Source organism: Pseudonaja textilis, chromosome 2 (assembly GCF_049901715.1).
Source record: "Pseudonaja textilis isolate UNSWEBS1 chromosome 2, rPseTex1.2, whole genome shotgun sequence".
Taxonomy (NCBI): domain Eukaryota; kingdom Metazoa; phylum Chordata; class Lepidosauria; order Squamata; family Elapidae; genus Pseudonaja; species Pseudonaja textilis.
This window is the reverse complement of record NC_141991.1, coordinates 33,502,968-33,526,105: the sequence shown is the minus strand read 5'-3', so window position 1 is coordinate 33,526,105 and position 23,138 is coordinate 33,502,968. Positions and strand designations below refer to the sequence as shown.

The 23,138-nt window shown below is 35.0% G+C and overlaps 1 protein-coding gene across 19 annotated transcripts in view; it reads left to right on the top strand.

Annotated features, from left to right (window-relative positions):
- Positions 1-23,138, top strand: part of FOXP1 (forkhead box P1) — a 639,457-nt gene that overhangs the window by 77,342 nt on the left and 538,977 nt on the right. The gene's annotated exons all lie outside the window — the stretch shown is intronic.

The window sequence follows — 23,138 nt, the reverse complement described above, 5'->3', positions numbered from 1 at the left end:
GTGCCTAAAAAGGGTAAATATATCAATAAATCTGAAAGATTAAAATTAAGGACTCAGCAAGCCAAGACTTTTTGGGAGAATATAATAACTGCATAATAGCAGAAGACCATAAGAAATGTGGTATCCGGAGGGAGATGAAAGTTTAAAAAATGTATAGAAGATTGAACAGAAATAAAAAGTTAAAATTATTTCAAGGTAATAAGACTGCCTTTTTATAAATAGTTCATTAAGAGTTGAGAAGTTTTTTTCTTATATTTCTTCTCATGCAGAATTACCAATAAGGAGGAAATAATGCCATATATTTGCTATAGTTGTTCTTCATTTTTCTGAGATGGTATCATAATTTGGCAGCCTTGCCTTCCTCATACTCATTGAAAGATGATGATTATATAGCCTCTTTGTCTTTCAAAGGAGAATGATGATTACAGTAAAATAACGTTTTAAATGGATACTTATTTCAGAAGGGCAAAAACAGCTCCATCTTACCTCCCAAACAGTCACAGGCAATTATTGTCATGGTATTTGCCTTGGGAAAACAGCATAAATATATTCCTCAAGGTATTCAGAAGAAAGCAAAACAAAACAAAGCCACACCTACTTGAAGTTTTTTATCCATATAATTTATTTGCTAAGAATTCCTTGATCTTTTGAGAAGTATTAAGACAGGCATATTCATCCAAGGAATCAGTAGCAATAATACAAATAGGCTCTCACAGAAAAATAATATCAAATAATACTGGCATGCAGTCATGTTTTGTATACAAATTTACTGTTTGTGGAAAGAATTCCTCAGCTTTTTTCAGCAGCAATTAAGGCTGAGTCAGTTTTTGTTGCCCTGTGATACAAAAGTTCTAAATACTACTTGGAAATTATTTAATTCAGTAGGTCAGACATGTTCATTGGGGATAGGTGCTGGAAGTTGATAATTAATGATTATTAATTATTCTGAAAAAAGGGGAAAATATTAAAGCCAGGCGTGCAGCCTTGGAAAAAAGATGTTGCTGCATTAAGAATTTTATTAAAGAGATACTGCTTTAATTATTCAGCTCGTGAAAGCAGCAATATCTTTTTCAATCTAGTACAGAATACTGAAAAAAGGGACATGTTTTAATAAATAGCAATGAGATGCTTGCTGTTATATGAAATACACATTTGGGGAAATGTGCCCGGGCATAATAGCTAATATTACCCAACCATCCTTTTCCTCTGTATATAAAATAGTTATGAGATGGACAAAAGCAGATGTTTTCTTGTTTAATTCTGAACACAGAGACCAACATAATGGCTACATATAATAATTGGTGCAAATTTGTTACCTAATTGTGTTTGAGGAAGAAAGTTTCATTTCTGGTATTCTTGATATGAAGGTCTCTTAAGCTGTTATATACTGGATTCTTGTACACAGTCTGCAGGTACCCAGACTTTGCTATATGCAAAGCTTAGGGGTAAACAGAAAGTATATGCTGCTATGGCAGTCTCCTTGTAGACTAAATTTGCTTCTGCTCTTTTTCTTTTTCTTTTTGTAAATTTTATTTGAGTTTTCACAAAGAGAAAAAAATACAAATAAAACATCTTTTTTGAAAGCAGCATAATCCCGGGTTACATTTCTTCATAGAGACACAAATCCAGGTTCATGCTCATTTTTATATTCTATTCCATATCTTATTACTATTTTACATTATCTACATAGCTTTAATTTTCTTTTAATTTCCTTTAATTTTCTCAATTTTATTTTAATTGTCTCATCTCAATTCAAATCATTGTATTTATATTTTTTGTCTTTCCTGTTTCAATTACCTATTATCTTTTCTCATTAAACAAAATTTCTCCTGTAGTTACTGATTGGAGTATGATGCCTTTATATCTTTTCCCTAAAGTTGTAACATTCAATATAATACATAACTTCCATTCGGATTCTGCTCGGATTCTCTCTTAAAATACACACTGTATTCTTAAAAAAAGAAAAAATTATAAATATATATAATTAAAACAACATTCCATTCCAATTCAATTCTATCATTAATATTAATATTCATTAAAGTCTTAACATCTTTAACATTACTTTTCAATTAAATATCATACTTCTATGGGAACAATTATAAGCTTTCCATAGTTAATTCCCCCCCCTCACTTATATTTTATAAAACATTAACTAATTAAAATGTTCCCATTCCTTCCTAATTCAATTTTCTCATTTATTTTATTCACAAACATTTCACTAAAATACACTAACTATTTTATCCCTCATTTTAATCATGTTGTTTCCAATTTTCTAAAGTTATTTCTATTACTAATATAACAATACAATCTTATGTACCTTTACAGAATCCCTTTTTCAGTTAGATTTTCACCCATTATCTCTAAATAGGTCCTGTTTCTCTATATCTTGCCCCGGTCCTTTGTAACTTCTTTTCCTTTCCTTCTTTCTTCTCTTCTTCTCTCTCCCCCTTTTACCCCCTTGTGTCTCTACCTCTATTTCTCTCTTCTGTATTCCCCTTTTCTGTTGCTTTCCAGTATTATACTTATTTTTCAAATTATTTTTCTTTTCTTTGGTTGTTTTTTTAAGTCTTAAATTCTCCATTCTCTTTCCCCCTTTCCTTTTTCTTCCCCACATAGAATTACTTGTTCATTAAAAATGGCTTCTTCTGTGTCCCAGTCTTCTTGTTTTGCAGTTTTTTCTTGTTGTTTCTCATAGTTCCAAATCTCCATTTCTAAGAATTGAAAAATGAAGCCAAAATCACCCTTCCCTTCTTGTGCATCTTCTTTGTACTTTTTAAGTTCCATTTTCAATTCATCCAGAAGTGGTGCCATTGTATAAATTTTTAAACAACCACCCGATTAATTTTAGTCATTCAAATATAATAACCAAAAATCCAAAGATCACCAAATAGTCCAAATACACGCAAGCTGTTTCATTTTTGCTCTTTTTTTCCCCACTTTCTATTCCTGGGGTTACTATTTAGTTGCAAAGTTTCAGTTAAAATGTATCTTTTAGAAGTCTTGTTGAAGTTTTACTTTAAATTCTTTTTAATTCCAGGCAGTCTCCTCCCTCTTCCAGATCCTGCCCTTATTCTTTTTCTCTCCCTTCCTGCTTATGAAAAAAAAAGTTTTTAATGTCCAGAAATCTTTATTATCCCTTTGGCATTTTGTTTTATTTTCAGCGTAATTGCCTATTGATGTCAAAGCGGATTTTTCCGATTTCTTATTTAAGTCTCTTAGTTGTCGGTATAGGGAAGGAGAGAGAAGAAAAAAAAAAGCCAAACCTTTCCCTTTTCACTTTCCTTCGCTGCTTCCAACTCTTCTTTGGGAGCGATGTTATTTTTTGTAAGTTTAAATTCCAGGGTACCTTGGTTGTTGCTTTTACAATTTAACCCGATCAGCCAAAACTTTCACTTCTTATCTTCCTCCTGCACATTCTTTTCCAGTCTCTTCTTTGCGGTGGCCATTTCTGACCATCACTGCAACCGCCTTCGGGAAAGGGAGTAATGGCCAGCTGAGGCGGAGAGATGCGGCTCTCCTCAACCCTGCTGGCAGTCTCCCTCCTCTTCACCACCTCTATGGGGTGGCTTAGCCCTGAAACCAGCTGGCTCGGGGCGTTTCAGCGGCGAGCCCAGACAGAAACTGCTCACGATCGTGGATTTCTGTCTGTTGCCGAAGCCCTTCAAACCGGAAGAGCGCTTCTGCTCTTTTTGATAGCTAAGGACATGTCCAAATTGCAGCTTAAAGTGGCTGTCAGCACTGAAGTTGGCTGAACTGTGGCCATTTTCTTTTTGTACTTTTCTATATAGAGGTTTCTCTTCTCACTGCTTCAGTGCTGACACAGCCTGGAGCGAAGGGGCCAGGGAGGGGGTGTAGAAATAGCTGGGTGTTGTAGCCTAAATAAAATTATTTCCCCTGGGAATCAATGACATTGGTGCAAGTGTTTGAAGGGTGGAGACTGAGGTCACCTAGCAACTGGGCTGTATGCTGATTGGACCATGTGACTGGAGATTGGGGGGGGGATGACAGAGTTTAACTTTTAATTGGGTGAAAAACTGGCGGCAACTTAGAGCGGGTTTTCCACCAGGAATATGCCAATTTGTTATGTCCTAATAAAATGTTCTTTAAGTAAATTGACTGTCTCGGAGTTCTTATTGAAAAGGATGTATTATTTGGAACTCTGACAGTGGCAAGATACATTCCTATGAACTGCTACGGTGCCTGAAAATGTCTCAGAATTTCCAGAACATGCCAGTATTGGCTACAGACAAACAAACAAAAAAACAAACAAAATAGTCCATTAAGTTTTCTGGTAACTTAAAAACAGCCAAGTGATAATTTTGTGTTTTTCAGCATAGGCTTGGATGTCTCTATATCTTTTCTTGGGATTAACAACAGGTAAAAAAGGCATGGTCAGACTTGTCAGTGAGTCACAGAAATGTGCCTGTGTCTTTGAATTGTATCAAATTGTATCAATTGTATCCCTAAAGAACCAGTTACTAGCTAATACAAGATGGGAAATAAAATATAGTGACAAATTCAGTCTTGAGCCCCTATTGCTTCAGAAGACTCTAAGCATCATCATTTCAGGTAGTGTCCTGAGCATTAAGGTGCTGTTTGGCATAATTTATTTGGCACAAACAAATACACTAATATTTGTTTATATTATATATAAATGCTCTTATTGTCTACTGGTATCTTTTTGTTATTTTACACTTACCATTGAACTTAAAAGTACGTTCTGCCCATGCCCTAATTCCTTATACTTTATTTACTCTATGACTTCACTAAAATGAGTGTTGTTTTTTCTCCCAGGGCCAGAATATACATTTTCCCATCAACTGTGAGTGGATAAACCTGTTCTTAGCAAAGGCGACATATGCCTAATTAATATAGAAAATATATTGTTTTGGTTTGAAAAAAAATATGTTCAGTTGCCCAGCAGAAACCTCATCCTCTTTTTTTACATTCTTTTTTATGGTCACATACCAAAAAATGCAATTTTATTCAAAACTGATATTTCCATCATTAATAGCTTTTTTAAAATTCTTGCAGCAGTTTTCGGAAATTATGTATCACTTGTGATAATTCATTTTAAAAATTCTTGAGCTGTGTGGCATATTTTCATGAAAATTCATTTAGATAAAATTAGATGTTATTGTTTAATGAGGTGGCATTTCAATTTAGACCTTGCATCATGCATATACCAAGAGTTTTTTATGGAAGAGTTCGGTTCATTTAAGTAATAAAGGCTGAATCATGGGGGTTTTAATTCTTAATCGCTGTGAGGATTGTTATCTGTGGGATGTGAGCTGTCTTAGTGGTATTCAATCAAGTGTCCACTTAGCCGTGACCAGAAGTAATTGCTCCCAAGTGGGTTGCACAATGACCTGATAATACTTGCTTTGACCCTGTGACCTTGTCTGCCCCATTGTTTGGGATTTTATAGCAAGCGAGTCTGCATTTCTGTGGGGTCAAGTAGATATCTGAGGTCAAACATTTTCTGATTACTCCACAGTGTATGCGGTAATACTACTAGGCACTGTTGCATAAAAATAGTTGAAGCTTTGTAGCATATAGCAGGCAAATAGCTGGACTGTTCTTCTTAATGCATATTCAGTATTTTACCCAACATAAGTTAATTTAATAGATCAGCTATATATAATACAAAGATCCCAAATACTTAATTCTTTAAACTTTTGTGTTTGAATTGGATTGGTTTTTAAAGTATTTGCATTTATCAAGGAAGTTCTTTTTCATTGATGCTGTCAAGTTGGAAAGTTGTCTCTTTTTGATCCGCTTTTCAGGAAACATAAGTTGTTGCCAGATTAAAGCTGCAGATTTAGTCCAACCATTAATTGTTTAACTAAAATCTATTTAACCTTCAAAAATCTTTTTATTATTTACTTTCAGGTTATCTCTACACATCTGTTATGCTTTGAAAAAGAATAAAGGTAGTTGGTCAGTTTTCTTAGTTATAATACAATATTTATGATACAAATACATGATTGTAAGACAAGTCCTTGGTATTGTTTGTATATATTCCTCCTCCTTGCTCACATTTTGTTTACTAAGTGCAATAGTCAAAACAATTTTTACGCATTTCTCATCCTTCTAATAATCTGCACCCCTTTGCCTTATCTTTCGAAAGGAAACAATTCCAGTTTTCTTTACGTACATTTTGTTGTAGGAAATTAATCTAAATATTTTAGTTTCAGACAGCAGCTAAAGCTAATGCATAGATAATTAGTGAAAGATACATTTTTCTAGTAGAGAATAACTTCATTATATTTGAGATACACAGAGTGTGCAGTAAACTGAGAGAAGAAAAGAGAAAAAGAGAAGAATGAAAAAAATGCAGCCTAAAAGGAAATAAAAAATATTACCTGTAGCACGTGTTTCTTCTTTGCTATCAATAGATGTTTATCAGCCTTCCCCAGCCTGGTGCCCATTTTCATATCCCCAGGAAAATGGACATTGTAGACATAGCAATAGAGCTTTACTCTGGATAAAACTGAATGTGTTTGAATTATAGGGGGGTATATTTGGATTGCAATTACTATTTTAAAATAAGTGTATAGATGTCTTTCAGGAGAGGACTCTTCCCATAATGGCTCCAGAATAAAATTCCATTGTAATAAAAAAATAGCCACACATTCTTGAAAGTCATAAGCCTTTGTTCTTCCATAAATATTCAGTTTGAAAGGAAAATAATAATGAAAACTTTGTAGCTTTTAAAAATACTTGACTTGATGAATACTATTCAGAATTTTTCTGTGGAAACATAAAACCAGGACAAGTTCTCTCTCATTGACAATTTTTTGGCAGATGTTAATGTAAGATAATATTTGCAATGTTCCAATTATAGATAAAAATTAATGCAGTACCTCTGAGATACTGGTTGAATTGAGGTTAATATTAATATGAATGTTTGCAAGTATCTTGAAGGATATAGATTAGGTAATTAATAAATGCAAATATTTACATTTTATACATTTTAATAGTTCATCACATACATTTTAATAGATAATCACAGACATTTTTAAAAATATAGTTTTCTTAGAATATTATATCAACTCAATATAGAAGAAAGGAAAAAGAATATAAAAAGGAAAATAAAATAATTTTGGAAAATATACGATACATTTGACTCATAGGGACAGATACAACAATGGAATGATTTTTATGGTAATTTTATTAAATATTTTTACATTTAAAAAGAAGAAAAAAAGAAAAAAATAGAAAATTAAAAAATAAGAATATAATAAAGAAAAATAGAAATAGAAATGACTTTCTCCATCATAACAAGTGTAAGCAATTTTATTAACTTATCATCTCTTTATAAAAATGAACTCCTCTTCCTGTATCACATCTCTTTCTATAAACCTTTAAAGCTTTATCATTCAGTTCTGGTTAGCAAAGTCCTTTAAGGGTTGAGTGGTCCTTGGTTTTCTCTGAGCTTGCTTCTTTTCTTTAAACCCTGAGCTACAGATATTCTCCTTTATTGGAATCTTTAAGGGTTACCAGAGATAATAGTGTTTCTATTTTAACTTTAACCAAATAAACCAACTTTATATTCCTTGGTTGTACTTTTAACAATGTTGATCTTTAGTCCCTTCAAATACTGTCCTAGAACTTTATTTCTTTTCATTTATTCTTTGCATCTTCTCATAAAATCTTTTAAAACTTTAACAAAACTTTTTAAAAATCCAATATAGAAAAAATTATACATGTCACTGTTTTGTATATATCTTTTAATCATTAGGACACCAATAGTTTTCATTTGTATATCCAGGGCAGCATCTTTTCCATGTCACTGTTATAGCCTCTCATTTTAAAATCTACTTTCATATCAGTTTCAGTCTTTTCTAGTAAAAAACATTCCTCTTTAATAACACTGTTTAAGCACAGTCTGTCTATAAAAGCAAACATTTTAAAAATTAACTTCTGGATGCTTTGTTCATAACTATTCTTCAAGGTATGTGATGTTAAAATGTTTTGCTCCATTCTGTATTGGTTAAGTCAAATTTAAAATTCTTCTCTTTCAACTGTAATCGTTAGTTCATTCTGCTTCCCTCTAGTGTCCAACCTTCAAACTCTATTTGTAATTTTTCAGAAGCAATGTTCTTTTTAAAAAAAGGATTCCTTTTAAAATCCTTAAATCTGTATTTCTTTTACTAAAAATTGTATATTCAATCTGCTCTAAAACTTATCTTTGTGAAGATTTGTAATCGCTAAAAGTTAACCAGCAAGTTACTTTCAGAAAGTAAGAAATAAGGCTTGGCAAAATTTATGTCTCTAAGGGTACATTATGGCTGTGAGCTTGATTGAAATCCCTCAACATCCAGCCGCACAACTTATGAGCTGACTTTAAAAAATTTTGTTTCCTGTAGCTTGTAATGAGAAGCAACTGTCCAGAGTACATGTGGGTAATCATATGATTTTTCCTTTATCTGGATAGATTTTGTTGGTCAAAATTCCAAAATACCAACTGGTTATCAATCTCCACCATAATTCTCTGCCCTCTCCTTAGGGACATCTAATTTGCCATGAATCCTCATTGGAAATATGCAATGATTTCCTGCATGGATATCTTAGCCTTTTTAAAAAGAAAAATAGAAACATTTTGTGATAAGACTCCTTTCTTTCCTGATTAATTACCTTTTCCTCTCTTCATTTTCATTAGTTTTGTTTGCTTTTTCTTTTTGGACATTGTCCACCTTTCTCTTTCCTACAATCAGTTTTATTTTTTACATTCTTTTTTGCTCTTTGTATATTAATAGTGTTACATCTGGTGCGGTAGTTAAACTGTGTCTAGAGAAAGAAAAGGCTGAAACCATGCAGAAGATCATTTTTTCTTTCCCCTTGTTTTCAGCCTGTGCTTTCAATTAATACTATAAAGCTTTTTGGTTGACTATTCTTAGTAGTTTTCCATCTTAGTGGTTTTATAGTTTAGCTGTTTTCTGTCTTGCCAATCTCAAAGGAAGTTGAGAAATCCACTCTGTATATTTACATGTCAATAGATTTGATGCAATTGCCATGATTAGAAGAAATAACTTATCTGTGCATTGATTATGTGCCATAATTAATTCTTACAATTACTCCAGGATGATCTATCTCCAATTTCAGATCCTTGGGACACCTGCTGTCATTTTCAGTGGAGTCCATCACCTTGTCGTCTTCCTTTTCTCTTCTTCTATGTTTCCCAGCATTACAGACTTTTCAAGAGAACAGAGTCTGTGAATCTCTTATTTTTAACTGAGGTGCATTTTCAGCTTCAAATTGAATCAGAAACAGCTTTATGTGGTGGCTGTCATAAATACCAGAACACTGAAAGATATGAAAAGGGGATTCTATATTTAGTTTACTGGAAGATGATTGATTTCTTTCTTTGACAGAGACTTTTAATATATTTTGCTTTTTATTGCGAGTTATATTGCTATTTTAATTCTTCTGAAAATTTTATACACAGTTGTGCTCATCTAAATATAGTACCTAACTAACTTGGGGTGATCTAGAAACAGCTAAGTGAGATTTGGCATAATTAATAATCAGATGGGAGATCATCAAGAAATCTCAGGTTTTTCGGTTAGATTAGGAAACAAAAAACAATCTTTAAATTAAGCAGTGGCAAACCCATTTCAGGATTGTTTCCATTATCTATATTATCATCAGGAATTCAACTCATCTCAACTTTTGCTTTTCAAGATATGTTACTGTATTTCATCCCATAGTTTATTCAGTCTCACTTTGTAATTCAACTGTTCTCGAATGAAATATTATTTTAATTTTATAATAATAACAAAAATATTAAATGGTCTATATGTCACTTTCTTGCCTGAAAGCGGTGAAACATTGCAAGGCTTGTAGTCAGTACCAAATCCACCTGTAATTTACTTCGGGAAAGGCATATGACAAGAATGAATGCTTATGTGAAAGTTATAATAGGGATCCTCCTCCCCCCTCCAAAAAATCTGGTGTTTTGTTTTTTAGTAACTACGTGCTTTGTACTGTTGATGCATTATAGTTTCTTTCCCAGCAGAGGGAATGCAGGACTTGTTAATGAAGCAGAAAAGCTGATTATGTGTAGGCATGCTACTTAGCAGTGTGGTGGCCATAGAAGGGGATTTAATTTATTTTGAGAGTCCAGATGCGATTGCATGATAGATTCCTCATTAACAAATTAGATTAGAATGTGTATCAGTCTAGATGCATACTCTGATTAATAATTCTAAGAGCTTATAATACTCAAGCTATTGGATACATCTTGGGTAGAGGAGAGAAATTGGCACCCACACAGGATATTTGTAGAAAGTGACACTTCCACCATATGTTAGTGGAAATCTCTTTGGATGACAATTTTGGATGGTCTTCTGTGTTGCTATAGTGTGGTTTGTCCTCCCCCCCCCCCACCTACTCTGACTACTTAACTACAGCGGATATTTGTTTGTTTGCTTTTTCCTGACAGATAGCTTTCTCTTTCCACCATTCTTACTAGTTAAACCTCATTGCTATATTCAGAATTGATTCCATTGTTGGGAAGAACTACTGGGTCACTTAGCTGAATGTCTTAAAAAGTTAGTCAGTGGATGGGATGATAGTATTTTGGAGAATGCTGGGTTAGTGTATTGTACTGACAGACATACAGAGAACTTTGATCCTAGCAAAGAGAATACATCTAATATTTCATTGTGTACATAAGCTAAAATTCCATAAGAACCAATAAGAACAACGCTTGACTCTTTTATGTTCTCTACCAATGATACTGTATAACTATTGAGACATAGTGTATAACTGTGAAAAAATATCTATGGAACAATATCCATATACAGAAGTGAAGGCCCAGGAAAGAAATGGGAATATTGTTGAGGAGACAGCTAATGGTTCTGGCTCCCTCCCAGAATATTTTTTCAACTTTTTCAGCTAGATAATTAGAAAAAAAGTTAGAGGAAGTTTTAAAGAAAATGTGTATGAAACAAGCAAAATGTTTTAAGACAAAGTTTCAGACAATATATGATGGATAATCATACAGGACAATGCATTTTGTTAGAGAATTATTATTCCGTTATAGTCTTGATAATTTTGAAGATTCTTGTAGAGTTTATATAGTGTGACTCTATGAAATGTATGCAGATAAAAATGCCTTTCTCAAAATAATTGTAGTTTGCATTAACAGTCCTCAGAATCCGGCATCATAAATATTGTATGCCCTACTCAGAATCACTTTTTTATGAGACGGGCAGCTATTTAAATTAGATAGATAGATAGATAGATAGATAGATAGATAGATAGATAGATAGATAGATAGATACCCAATTATATCTTTCAGTTTTGGGCACAACAGGACATATAGTTGAGGTCCTGTCCTGTATTTGGAGCTCTTATGCAGCTGCTGAAGAGTAGGCAACAGCTATGGATTGGATAGGACAGTTATTATATAATTTTTCCAACTGTGTCATACTGATCCAGTGACAGTGTCACATTTTCCTCTTCTCTAACTTGGACTTCTACAAAGAGCTCTACATAGAACTGCCATTGAATACCAATATATAGCTGGTCCAGAATTCAGTGGCTCATGCCATTATGGATAGCACTTGGTTTGCCCTTGTAACACAACTATTCTGAACATTGCCTAATTTTAGCTGGCTTCTGGGTGTAACTAAAACTGTGATGTCACTATTATAGCCTTTTGTGGATCAGGATCAAGATAGCATTAGTTTCATCTTTATAGTCTTCCATAGATCCAGTAGCAAGGTTGCTCTATGTTCATCATTGGGGCCTCTATTCATCCAATTCAAAGAAAGAGGACTTTTTCCAGGTATTTATTCCTAGATAATGCCATCTTCAGGGACCAGAAATGCAGGCATTCTCCCATTCTTGCCCCTTTGCTCTGGAACACTTGTAGAAATCAGATTACTAATATATTTCTGGGGTCTGAAGAATTGTTAAGACCATATTATTCATAGCTGTCAGTTCCTTACGGTAGTGGAATGTTTGTTGATTAAGTGGTTTTTCCAAAGTTGAATTTTTCTTTTGGAGATGTTTGTTTACTGGCCTTCTGTTGTTAATATGATCCTAAATTTTTAGTTTAATTTCAGTACTGTAATGTAAACCACTCAATACAGCTGTTAAGTGGAGTATTACATAAATATAGTTACTAAAATATTGTCATGCAAACACAATGTATTTATTTAAACAATGCATTTGTTTCTTCAGTTGCTAAAACACATTAGCAAATGAATCTAATCCAGCTCCATAGTATTAGAAACAGCTATATTTCTTCTTCAGCTTTTTGTTTTTCAATTGTATGAGATAATATTTACACTTAGAACTTCATATGATGCCAAATCAAGTGGTGTTGAAAATTTGGTTACATTGGTTTTCAGGTTTTGGAAATTATTGTAGAAGCTGTTAATTGAGAGGTTACCTTCATTAAAACTGAAGTATTGTGACCTATCAAAATTATATATTTTGGTACATTACTATGAATCTGTGTGGTTTTACTCTTGTGTCTTAGTGCTATTTTACATACACTGCTCAAAAAAATAAAGGGAACACAAAAATAAGACATCCTAGATCTGAATGGATGAAATATTCTTATTAAATACTTTGTCATTGCATAGTTGAATGTGCTGACAAGAAAATCACACAAAAGTTATCAATGGAAATCAAATTTTGCAACCCATAGAGGTCTGGATTTGGAGTTACACTCAAAATTAAAGTGGAAAAAAACACTACAGGCTGATCCAACTTTGATGTAATGTCCTTAAAACAAGTCAAAATGAGGCTCAGTAGTGTGTGTGGCCTCCACATGCCTGTATGACCTCCCTATAACGCTTGGGCATGCTCCTGATGAGGTGGCGGATGGTCTCCTGAGGGATCTCCTCCCACACCTGGACTAAAGCATCCCCCAACTCCTGGACAGTCTGTGGTGCAATGTGGCATTGATGGAATGAGCGAGACATGATGTCCCAGATATGCTCAATTGGATTCAGGTCTGGGGAACAGGCGGGCCAGTCCATAGCATCAATGCCTTCGTCTTGCAGGAACTGCTGACACACTCCAGCCACATGAGGTCTAGCATTGTCATGCATTAGGAGGAACCCAGGGCCAACCGCACCAGCATATGGTCTCACAAGGGGTCTGAGGATCTCATCTCGGTACCTAATGTCAGTCAGGCTACCTCTGGCGAGCACATGGAGGGCTGTGTGGCCTCCTAAAGAAATGCCACCCCACACCATGACTGACGCACTGCCAAACTAGTCATGCTGGAGGATGTTGCAGGCAGCAGAAAGTTCTCCACAGCGTCTCCAGACCCTGTCACCTCTGTCACATGTGCTCAGTGTGAACCTGCTTTCATCTGTGAAGAGCACAGGGTGCCAGTGGCAAATTTGCCAATCTTGGTGTTCTCTGGCAAATGCCAAATGTCCTGCACGGTGTTAGGCTGTAAGCACAACCCCCACCTGTAAGCACAACCCCCACCTGTGGACGTCGGGCCCTCATACCACCCTCATGGAGTCTGTTTCTGACCGTTTGAGCAGTCACATGCCCATTTGTGGCCCGCTGGAGGTCATTTTACGGGGCTCTCGCAGTGCTCCTCCTGTCCTTCCTTGCACAAAGGTGGAGGCAGTGGTCCTGATGCTGGGTTGTTGCCCTCCTACGGCCTCCTCCACGTCTCCTGATGTACTGGCCTGTCTCCTGGTAGCACTTCCATGCTCTGGACACTATGCTGACAGACACAGCAAACCTTCTTGCCACAGCTCGCGTTGATGTGCCATCCTGGATGAGCTGCACTACATGAGCCACTTGTGTGGGTTGTAGACTCCGTCTCATGCTACCACTAGAGTGAAAGCACCGCCAGCATTCAAAAGTGACCAAACCATCAGCCAGAAAGCATAGGAACTGAGAAGTGGTCTGTGGTCACCACCTGCAGAACCACTCCTTTGTTGGGGATGTCTTGCTAACTGGTTATGCTTTTCCACCTGTTGTCTATTCCAGTTGCACAACAGCATATGAAATTGATTGTCAATCAATGTTGCTACCTAAGTGGACAGTTTGATTTCACAGAAGTGGGATTGACTTGGAGTTACATTGTATTGTTTAAGTGTTCCATTTATTTTTTTGAGCAGTGTATATAGTGGCATTTTTTATCAATGTAGTATTTTTATTTTGGAAACTTGTTTTTAAGTTTTCTTAGTGTTATTCTTTACAGAAAGATGAGTTACAAGTAGAATTATTGAATCAATCATGCTAAAGAGAATTTTAGCCTAGCATGTACTAAAAGTCTTGAGAGCATGACATTACTATAAATTGATAACAGCTGTGCTACATGTAACAGTGACATGGTTACTAGATTTGTAGTGTAACAATATGATGATGACAATTATTGTGCTGATTATAAAAACCTGCAAAAAGAGAAAAAGTGTAACCAGAATTAGTACAATATTGTCTGAAGCCCACCATTTTTGAGAAGGTTACAATAAGATTTTCAGATTGAAAGAGAAAACTACTTGAGGTGTTTTTCTAGCATTTTGAAATATTTTAATCCAATATGTTGTTTTGTCATGGAATTGTAAACATGATAGTTTACTGTAATGGAAATAATGCAGAGTAGGTAAAATGTAAATTTCAGACAGAAATATATTTTGTATCATGTAGCCAACATCTTTGTTTCTTACTTGTCAAGCTTGACAGGTAAACTACACAATATAATGTATTTGAAATCTGACTTCCACTATCAAATAGATTAGTCATTATAATTTGTAAGGCTGAGTTGAAGCATCAAAGTGTACTGAATGAGCAAAGCATCCCTCCTTAAAGCATTAAAGTAGCCTTATTTTCTGAAGTAACCAGCATAGCTGCTGTCTATAGAATAGATAACACTTTCTAAGTGACCATGAATTAATGAATAGAGCTATTCAGGTAGTGCTTGCTTAAGAACTGCCCTGTTTATCAGCTGTTCAGGATAGTGTGGAAAAATAACTTTATGACCAGTCCCCATATGACTGTTGCAGCTTCCCTGCAGTCATGTCCAGTAAAGAAGGGAGCACCAAAAGGAGCTTCTATAAGCAAGGATGGTGGTACAAAACAATATACACATCTGATCCCTAGAACCTAACTTAACAAACAAGATCTCGCATCTAGTCATCTTAGAGAGTTCTGGAAGAACAGAGCCCCTCCACTATCTCTGCCTTGGGATCTTCTATGACGCCTTATTGTAGGCAGACTTGGCAGTATAGCAGAGGCTGAAAATTTGAGTCTCCAAACAATTGATGATCAAGGTTTGGCACAGAGCACAGGGGACGGGAATGATCCTTACAGGACAGCATGTTCCCCTAATGTGGCCTGCCTCATCTTCCAGCATAGCTTTGTGTATTTAATACCATATTGATATTTTTGTATGGACGACTCCTCCGTGGCTTATCCACTGGTAGCTCACCCTTACCCAGGTTAGAATCCCAACCACCCCAGACTTTTGTATCTTTCACCCTAGAGGGTTGGCTTAGATCACTGGACTGTTCCTGCTCCACCGCTCTAACCACGTAGACCAAACAGGAAACACAATCTAATGAGTTAGCTCTACTTTATTAAAAGGCTATATTAATAGAACCTTGTGAAAGTACAGTTCTCCCCCTCTCCTAACAAATTAGGGATAGTCTTTTCTGAGCCTCTTGGCCAACCCACTCTTCAGCTTCTTCTTATCTGCCTGTTCAGTAGATAGTATCTCTAGGCCAGTCTCTCAAGGTCAGTCCCATATACTATTACAAGCACTCAGCAGATCTTACCAATCATATCAAATCAGCCCCCAATCCTAACCACATGCTCACACTTACAAAAACACACCTGGATCACAGTCTACATTTATGAGGCCATCAGGGTGCCCACACTAATGAACACATTTAAGGCAAATGAAGTTATATTGTATTCTTTGAAATATTGCCATCAGTTTTTCATTCCTTATTTGCTTTTCTGAAGAATATTTCGTCCTGGCATGTTCTTGTTTTAGTGTTAGAATTGAAGAAGAGCCATAGATTTCTATGGAGAAAGTGTCACAATGCCATTGTAGGCCGTACAATAATTGATTTGTCAATGCAGTTTTAATCTTTGATTCAAGGTACAATTGTAGCAGCTATTTTTCAACAACTATTTGTCATAGGTAGAGAATATAAATGTAAAAAACAACAGTTAGGGTACCCTGAAATGGCTGCATTGAAATTCTGACACAATTCATAGAATGTACCAAGGGCAGGAATTTAACTTTCAGAAGTTATTGCAGTCAAATGCCACATAGATAAAATACACCAAATTAGGCTGACAGTTCTGTAGTTTGTTGTGTCTAGTTTGGTTCCTACTTACAGTATTGCAGTTGCATTTGGTCAGTGGAATTTTATTTTCATAAATATGGCCAGACCAGCTGCCCAGTACAGAGGAACATAAACCTGTATGCCTTTTAGCTAAATTATCTGCAAAGTAAAACGACTCTTGATACTGCCTTGTACAGTTATTTCAGTTGGTTGATGTTATATAATTGCACTCTGAACAAGATAAGGACATTTTTAATGAAAAGAGGTTTTTTTTACATATAGTCTAGACCAGGGATGTCACACTTGATTTCATCACGGTTGTGTTTGACCTCAGGGGGCTGGGGTAGGCATGGCCAGGGTGAGTGTGGCCAACTTGACGTCATTCATGTTGGGAGCACCTGGTGCTCCCTGGTGGTGGCCTGAGTGCTCTTCCAGTGAAACGGGCTCCCGAGTTCCATTTTTGGCTGCGATGGCCTCCTGAAGCCCTCTGCCAGCATAAACGGAGCTTGAGAGGGCTGCGTTTTCACTGGCAGAGGCACCGTGGGCCAGTCCTTCGCTGTTTCGAAGGCTCCCCTGCGAGCCAGATCTAAGTACCCGAGCTAGATACAGCCCTTGGGCCTTCAGTTTGACACCCTTTATCTAGATGGATAAGGAAAATATTAGAGTAATTTTTAACTCAATGAGAGTTCAAAAATAACAAAGGAAGCTGGCAGTCTTCAGCTTCAGAAAGATTTTAGCTTAGAATATTGGTGGTTGATATCAATTATCTTTCTCAACTAACATGATTTTTAATTTTGGTGTATCAAGTAACTGTACAATTCATTTTTCTGCAATGCTTTGGAATTCTAAGATTATAATTTCTTAAATCAGAATGAAAAGTCATGCATTCAAATTGTTGGGCCACGTATTTTCCACAGACTTCACCGAATCACTAGAGACTCTACAACTAGAATTATATGCATTCAAAAATTAAGAGGCTTCTTGTAGCATAAATGTTTCAATATTAATGTTTTTAGAGTGTTCCTCATGTATTACCTACTTGCACTCCTTAAAACAATTCTATTGGACAAAATATTATTTTTCCCACCTAAATTCTAATCATTAAGGTGTTACACTCAAAATAGTAAAAGAGGGGAAACTTATATTTGTTCTTTTTTCTTTTTGTGTGGGTGTGTTAAAATTTGTATTAATTTAGAATTCACACACAAAAAAATGTGCAATGGAAAGGGAATATGACAGACTAAAGAACCAGCTAAATTAATAAGTTTAATATAGATTATTAAAAGCAAGGAGAGACATTGGTAACTTCATTATTACTACTATTAGTCAAATATATATTGTTTATTTTTATTTTTAAAATAAATATTAAGGATTATATTTGAAATAATTGAAATGAAATAAAAATATGTTTAGATTGAGATTAATGAAAGAACTTAGAATTAAACTTTATTATTACTATTATTAGGCAAACACATATTGTTTATCTTTATGTTTAAAAACAAATACCAAAGGATTATATTTGAAATAATTGAAATGAAACAAAATCGATTGAGATTAATGAAAGAGGCCAGAATTAATGTGTTTGTTTCTCTCCTTACTGAAAATTTGGAATGGAAAAGGCAATAATAGAATTAAGTATGCATATATCAATGTATAATTGCTGTCATATTTGTATGTAAAGATGATAACCCGGAAATATGTTGTCCACTAAAAAGAGATTTTTGTTTTTAATGTGAAAAACTGAATAAAGTTTCTTTTTTTAAAAAAAACAATTCTATTGGACAAAATATTATTTTTCCCACCTGAGTTCCAAAATCTAGATGTTAAGACATGGGACACTGAGGATGCCATTTAAATTTGTCTTAGTGAGTTTTCAGCAAAAAAATATGTTTTAATCCAGTAGTTTCTGATTCATATTTCATTGTCATTACCTCTGTGCCATATTAGGTTATTTCTAATTAGTTGTTATGAGGATCTGGTAAAGTGGCTGTTCTGTCTTTCTCCTCTATTTTTAATGCAAAGCTAGTTCTATATAGTGCAGCAATTTTTTTTTGCAGGGGTAAGTTGCATAATTATTCAAACATTACTGTTTTCTATATCAGCTTAGTTCCCTCCCCCCTTAATTTGCTAAAGAATAAATATTTTTTATCATATGAAAAATGATAAATCTGGGTATCAGAGAGAGTAGACATGGATGATAAATGGCTAGGGTTTTTCCCCCCAAGCTGAGATTCTTGAACAAAGCATGAAAAAAAAATTCAGACAAGATTTTCTCTGTGGCTGCATTGTTCAGACATTTGTAGCCAAGTGGCTTAGAATATTACCTGTGTTGCCAGAATGTAGACATTTTAAATACTTCCTCTGTATACTTCTTGTTTGTATTGGCAACATTAGAAATCACATGAGGCCAGAAGTGTTCTTTGGATGACTTTCCCCAGAGATAAGGAAAACCACAGAGATGTGGCATGCTAGCTTTGTATCATTTACATATTTGGAAATACATTTTGATTGACTAACATGGATATTAGAGACCCATTCTTATAGCACCAAACTCAGTTTATACATGTATTGCTTTTTCATTTACTGGCCTTCTAATGTTTCTTTATAATAGCCTACTAAGAGCAAAACTGCTTTCAGTTTGAATAATAAAACTGCTTTATATAAACTTGCCCCACTACTTTCTGTCAACTTTCTTTTTCTTTTTCCATTTTTATCAATATTAGTTTCATTACCATATCACCCCAGAGAGTTAAATAGAAAGATAGTTACCCAGCCTGGTTTCCCAGAAGAGCCTTCCTCAAGATGATGCTTTCCAGATATGTTGAGTTGTTTTGTAGTTCCAGGTATGGCATAATCCAGAAAGTGGAGAAGATTATTCTGGAAGATTCTTCTTCTTAAAAGGTGTTCTACCTGAATTCAGTATTTTGTCAACAAGCCAATTCAAAGAACATCCAATTCTGGAATCATTACTTAATTCCTCAGACTCCAGCTAAGCAGAGTGCAAACAAACTCATCCTAACTCAATATTTATTTTGTAACACAGTAAAGAAGTCATTCCTGTTCAATGCTGTAAGTTATGAGTGATTTTGATTTTTTTTAACTCTGCAGTCTAAAAAGGTAAACAAAAGTTGTTGTTTGCTTCATATTTTTTCTTTTTTAAAATAACATGCTTTGCTTATAAAATATCCTAAATGTTAAATTCACTTCCTGATCCAGCATCTCATAGCAAAGAAGAAGAGAATAGGAAGATTACTCATAATAATATACTCTAGCACAATTGTGTATTTTTTTGAAAATAAATGTTTTGTTATTTTCAGCCAGTTATTTTGGTCTCCACTGTACTAATCATAAACACAATGAGAACAAATTAATTTAAGTTTCTTATTTATTGAATTTTTTGGAAAGAAAAGTTTATCAAATTGTATACAACAGCTCTACATAAATTTAGTGTCGATAACAACTGAAAATGTAACATTTTGTGGTAAAGCTCTTGAAGTGCCTTCCTGTTATGACTTGGTATGCTATGCTATGTTTACTTTCTGTTTCTTAACAGTCTGATGAGAAGGGGGAATTGAAATTTCTTTATACACTGCTGGATAACTTGTTTTGCAAAACAAGGAATCCTATAGCCCAATGGGATGCAAGAATTATAAAAGTATTTATTATGACATCTTGGCTTGCTTTGTTTTTAGTTTCAACCTATTATCCTTTGACTAAAATTTAGATTACTTCAGTAGGATTCAATTTATCATAGAATAACTTCTTTTATTTTATTGTTAAAGAAACTATTAACTTAGTTTCCAGTGAGCAATAGGCAGCGAGAACATGAAGTCTGTATTTCTGAATTGGTCATTTGTCATTGATAACTTGCTCCAAAACAATCTTGATCTTCATTCTTTACAGGACAACCATTAATGATATTAAAGTAATATTTTTATTTATGTATATTTCTAAATCTATTTTGAGGAAGATGTAGGTTTTCAAAGGTATTTTCAAGGTTATACTGTATTGTTTTGTTTTGTTGCTTGGTAGTAGGATTGTTTTGTAAGCAACCTGATGCATTGGCTTGGGGGATACTGCAGCTGCTCCATTCAAGATTCCCTGTAGACATTTGAACAAAGTGGGGATTGTTGAAGATAGAAAGTAAACAAGAAAATAGGGTATATCTGATCATCTTCTAACCTGTTTGAACACACCAGTTGTTTTGAGGATTGATTCCCAGACATGCACTTAAATTTGATTTGGGGGTTCCATCTGCTCCATGTAATCAGTTGTTTTTTTTCAAACATGGTCTCAACATTAATAAGTTGACTGTTTTCCATCAAGTATATATCTATATTGATTATATATACTTTCAGATGTATGATGATGTCATCTGGTCCCTATGGTATAAAAGTTAGTAATACTATATTCCCTGTATCTTTAAATTCAGTCTAATGTAATGAGTTGATTGTCCCTTCCACCTGTTTCCTTCGGTGTTTACATGGATACCCTAACCCGAACCCTTGCAAGCTGGTGTGGTGTTCTACATAATATGAAAAAAATTGTGTTGCAATTTAATGTGTTTTACGCATGAAAAAAATCATGCCTATAATTGAACTTGAATGAACATTTGCCATTCTGATCAGAATTAAAGAGCAAGTTTTGGTTATATAATGAAACCTTCAAATTATGGGCCTTATCAGCGACAATTTGCCAAAAATCCCTATATAAGTCACTTATCAGCATCAGCTCCACTAATATGTATTGTCATAAACAAAGCACAGAGGAGCTGGAACAAACCAATGTATTGTCTTAATTTTCAGTGGTGATTGAACATCATTTTGTCCCAAGCCTAAAATAACTAATAAGTAAAAGTCATGTTAGGCGTCCATTTGGTCAATATCTTCTCTTCCGTAGTGGCTTATTGTCAGGTTTACAAGTGATGAAATCCATTTAAAAAGAAAAGAACAAAGTCTGTCTTCCAAAACAATTTCTTGTAGTTAGGAAAGCATCAAATTGGCAAAGTCTGTTGTAATTCCGGATCTGACACAACCCGGAATTACACCACGTAATATTGGAAATTAGAAAAAGCTCTCAAAAGTCACATTCTCCAATCAATGTTGCCTGGTATTATCAATCTCCACTTCCAGGTCTCAGCAGGGTCAGTTTCTGTTCCCACGGGAAGGAAAATCACCTAGCCTAAACAACCCACTATCTTCACTCCTCCGACCTTAGGAATGTGGCAAGCCGGAAACCCTCCCTCCGTAGCCAGCAAAGAGAAAGAAAGAAAAGGAATATATAATAGGGCTAAATAAAATGGCTACACATATGTCAATTTTGGGCTTGACAGGCTGCCCCCCTCATTTGAAAAGAAACTCCTGCAACGATATAGAATACACAAAGATTAAAATTAGGTGAAACACAATAATACAATACACAATTTAACCTCCTCTGCCACCCACAGGATTCACTTTGGGCTTGTGTGGATATTTTTCATGGAATTTTTCCACCAGTTAATCACCATTAATTTTCCAGCTATTTACCCAAGTTGCTTGTGAAATAGGATAGCCTTTCCAATAAATCAGATATTGTAACTCTCCCCTGAAAATCCTAGATTTTCTTAATCTCATAATGTTCATGCCCAGCAATGAGCAAAGGCTTCGGAGTTGCACATTCTGTTGGCCTCAGTGAGGAAGTAATAAATGGCTTTAACAAGCTACTATGAAAAACTGGGTGTACTTTTCCCAATAACCTAGGGAGATTAAGCTTAAATACCCAAAGTGTCCTGCTGGCTTTGAGTCATGACTTTTCTGAAGTGCATGAAGACATAAAGTTTTGGGGACATATAGCTTAGACTCCTTCCATGCTACACCCTCCTGTATAATTAATAGATCCTTATTTTTTTGTTACCAAGTATCTGCTGTTAATTCATTTTGCAACTTCCTGGTCAATTCTGATTTGTCTTTGATTTTTTGGGTTTGGGCTTATGGCCGTGTGATTACTTGAACTGTCTCTTGAGGGTATGGTGGAATAATTGGTGAAATACTTCTCGCTTACTGTCAAATTGGGGTTTCCTAGACAGCACATTGGCTAGTAGATTCCCCCGGAGGTGCTCCAATTGGAGTTTGGAGTTGTTATGTTCCCACAAGCTTTCCAAATACAGCTCTTCTTGAGTTTCTTTAGATCTTATCTATTACCAATTTAGTGCTCACCATTAGTTGACTTTGTATATAGGCATGAGCAGTAAATCAGCTTAACTGGAACTTAATGTGTGGCCCTGATTCTTTGTGCTTGACAAAATTTGATGGATATGATTTTGGTTTAGCATATTCAGTGACCCCAACCATAGCAGCTTACATCTTTATTAATGGCTTATAGGAATTAGACAGTGATGACTTTATTCTATAGACTGATTAAACATTCTATGTCTTAGAATTGTGAACTGTTCAGAACATTATCTGAGCAATATGCAGTTTGTAGTCATGGTTTCAAGTCTGTAATTTTGCTATATTTAATTGGGTCTTTATTCATCTTTTAAAATTGGGGAACAGATGTGGGTGTAAAATTACAAAATTAAGACAAGCTAAAAGTCAAAATACACAATTATTTCAACTTGCAAAATTACAGGTAAAACATTGATAGGGGTTTAAAAAAACCTCTAGAAACCAAAGGCATGAACATGTGGTCAAGTTTACTTACCAGCAGGGCTCTTGGTTGGAGTTGAAAGTGTAGATAAACTACAATTGCAGAGTCGTTACTGAGCTCGAATATTCTGTGAATTACAGAATTAGTTTCTGTCACAATGGCACAAGGTGTAACTATGGAACTTAAGCATGTGAAATGTGAAATTTGCTATAGGTGGAACTTTGCATT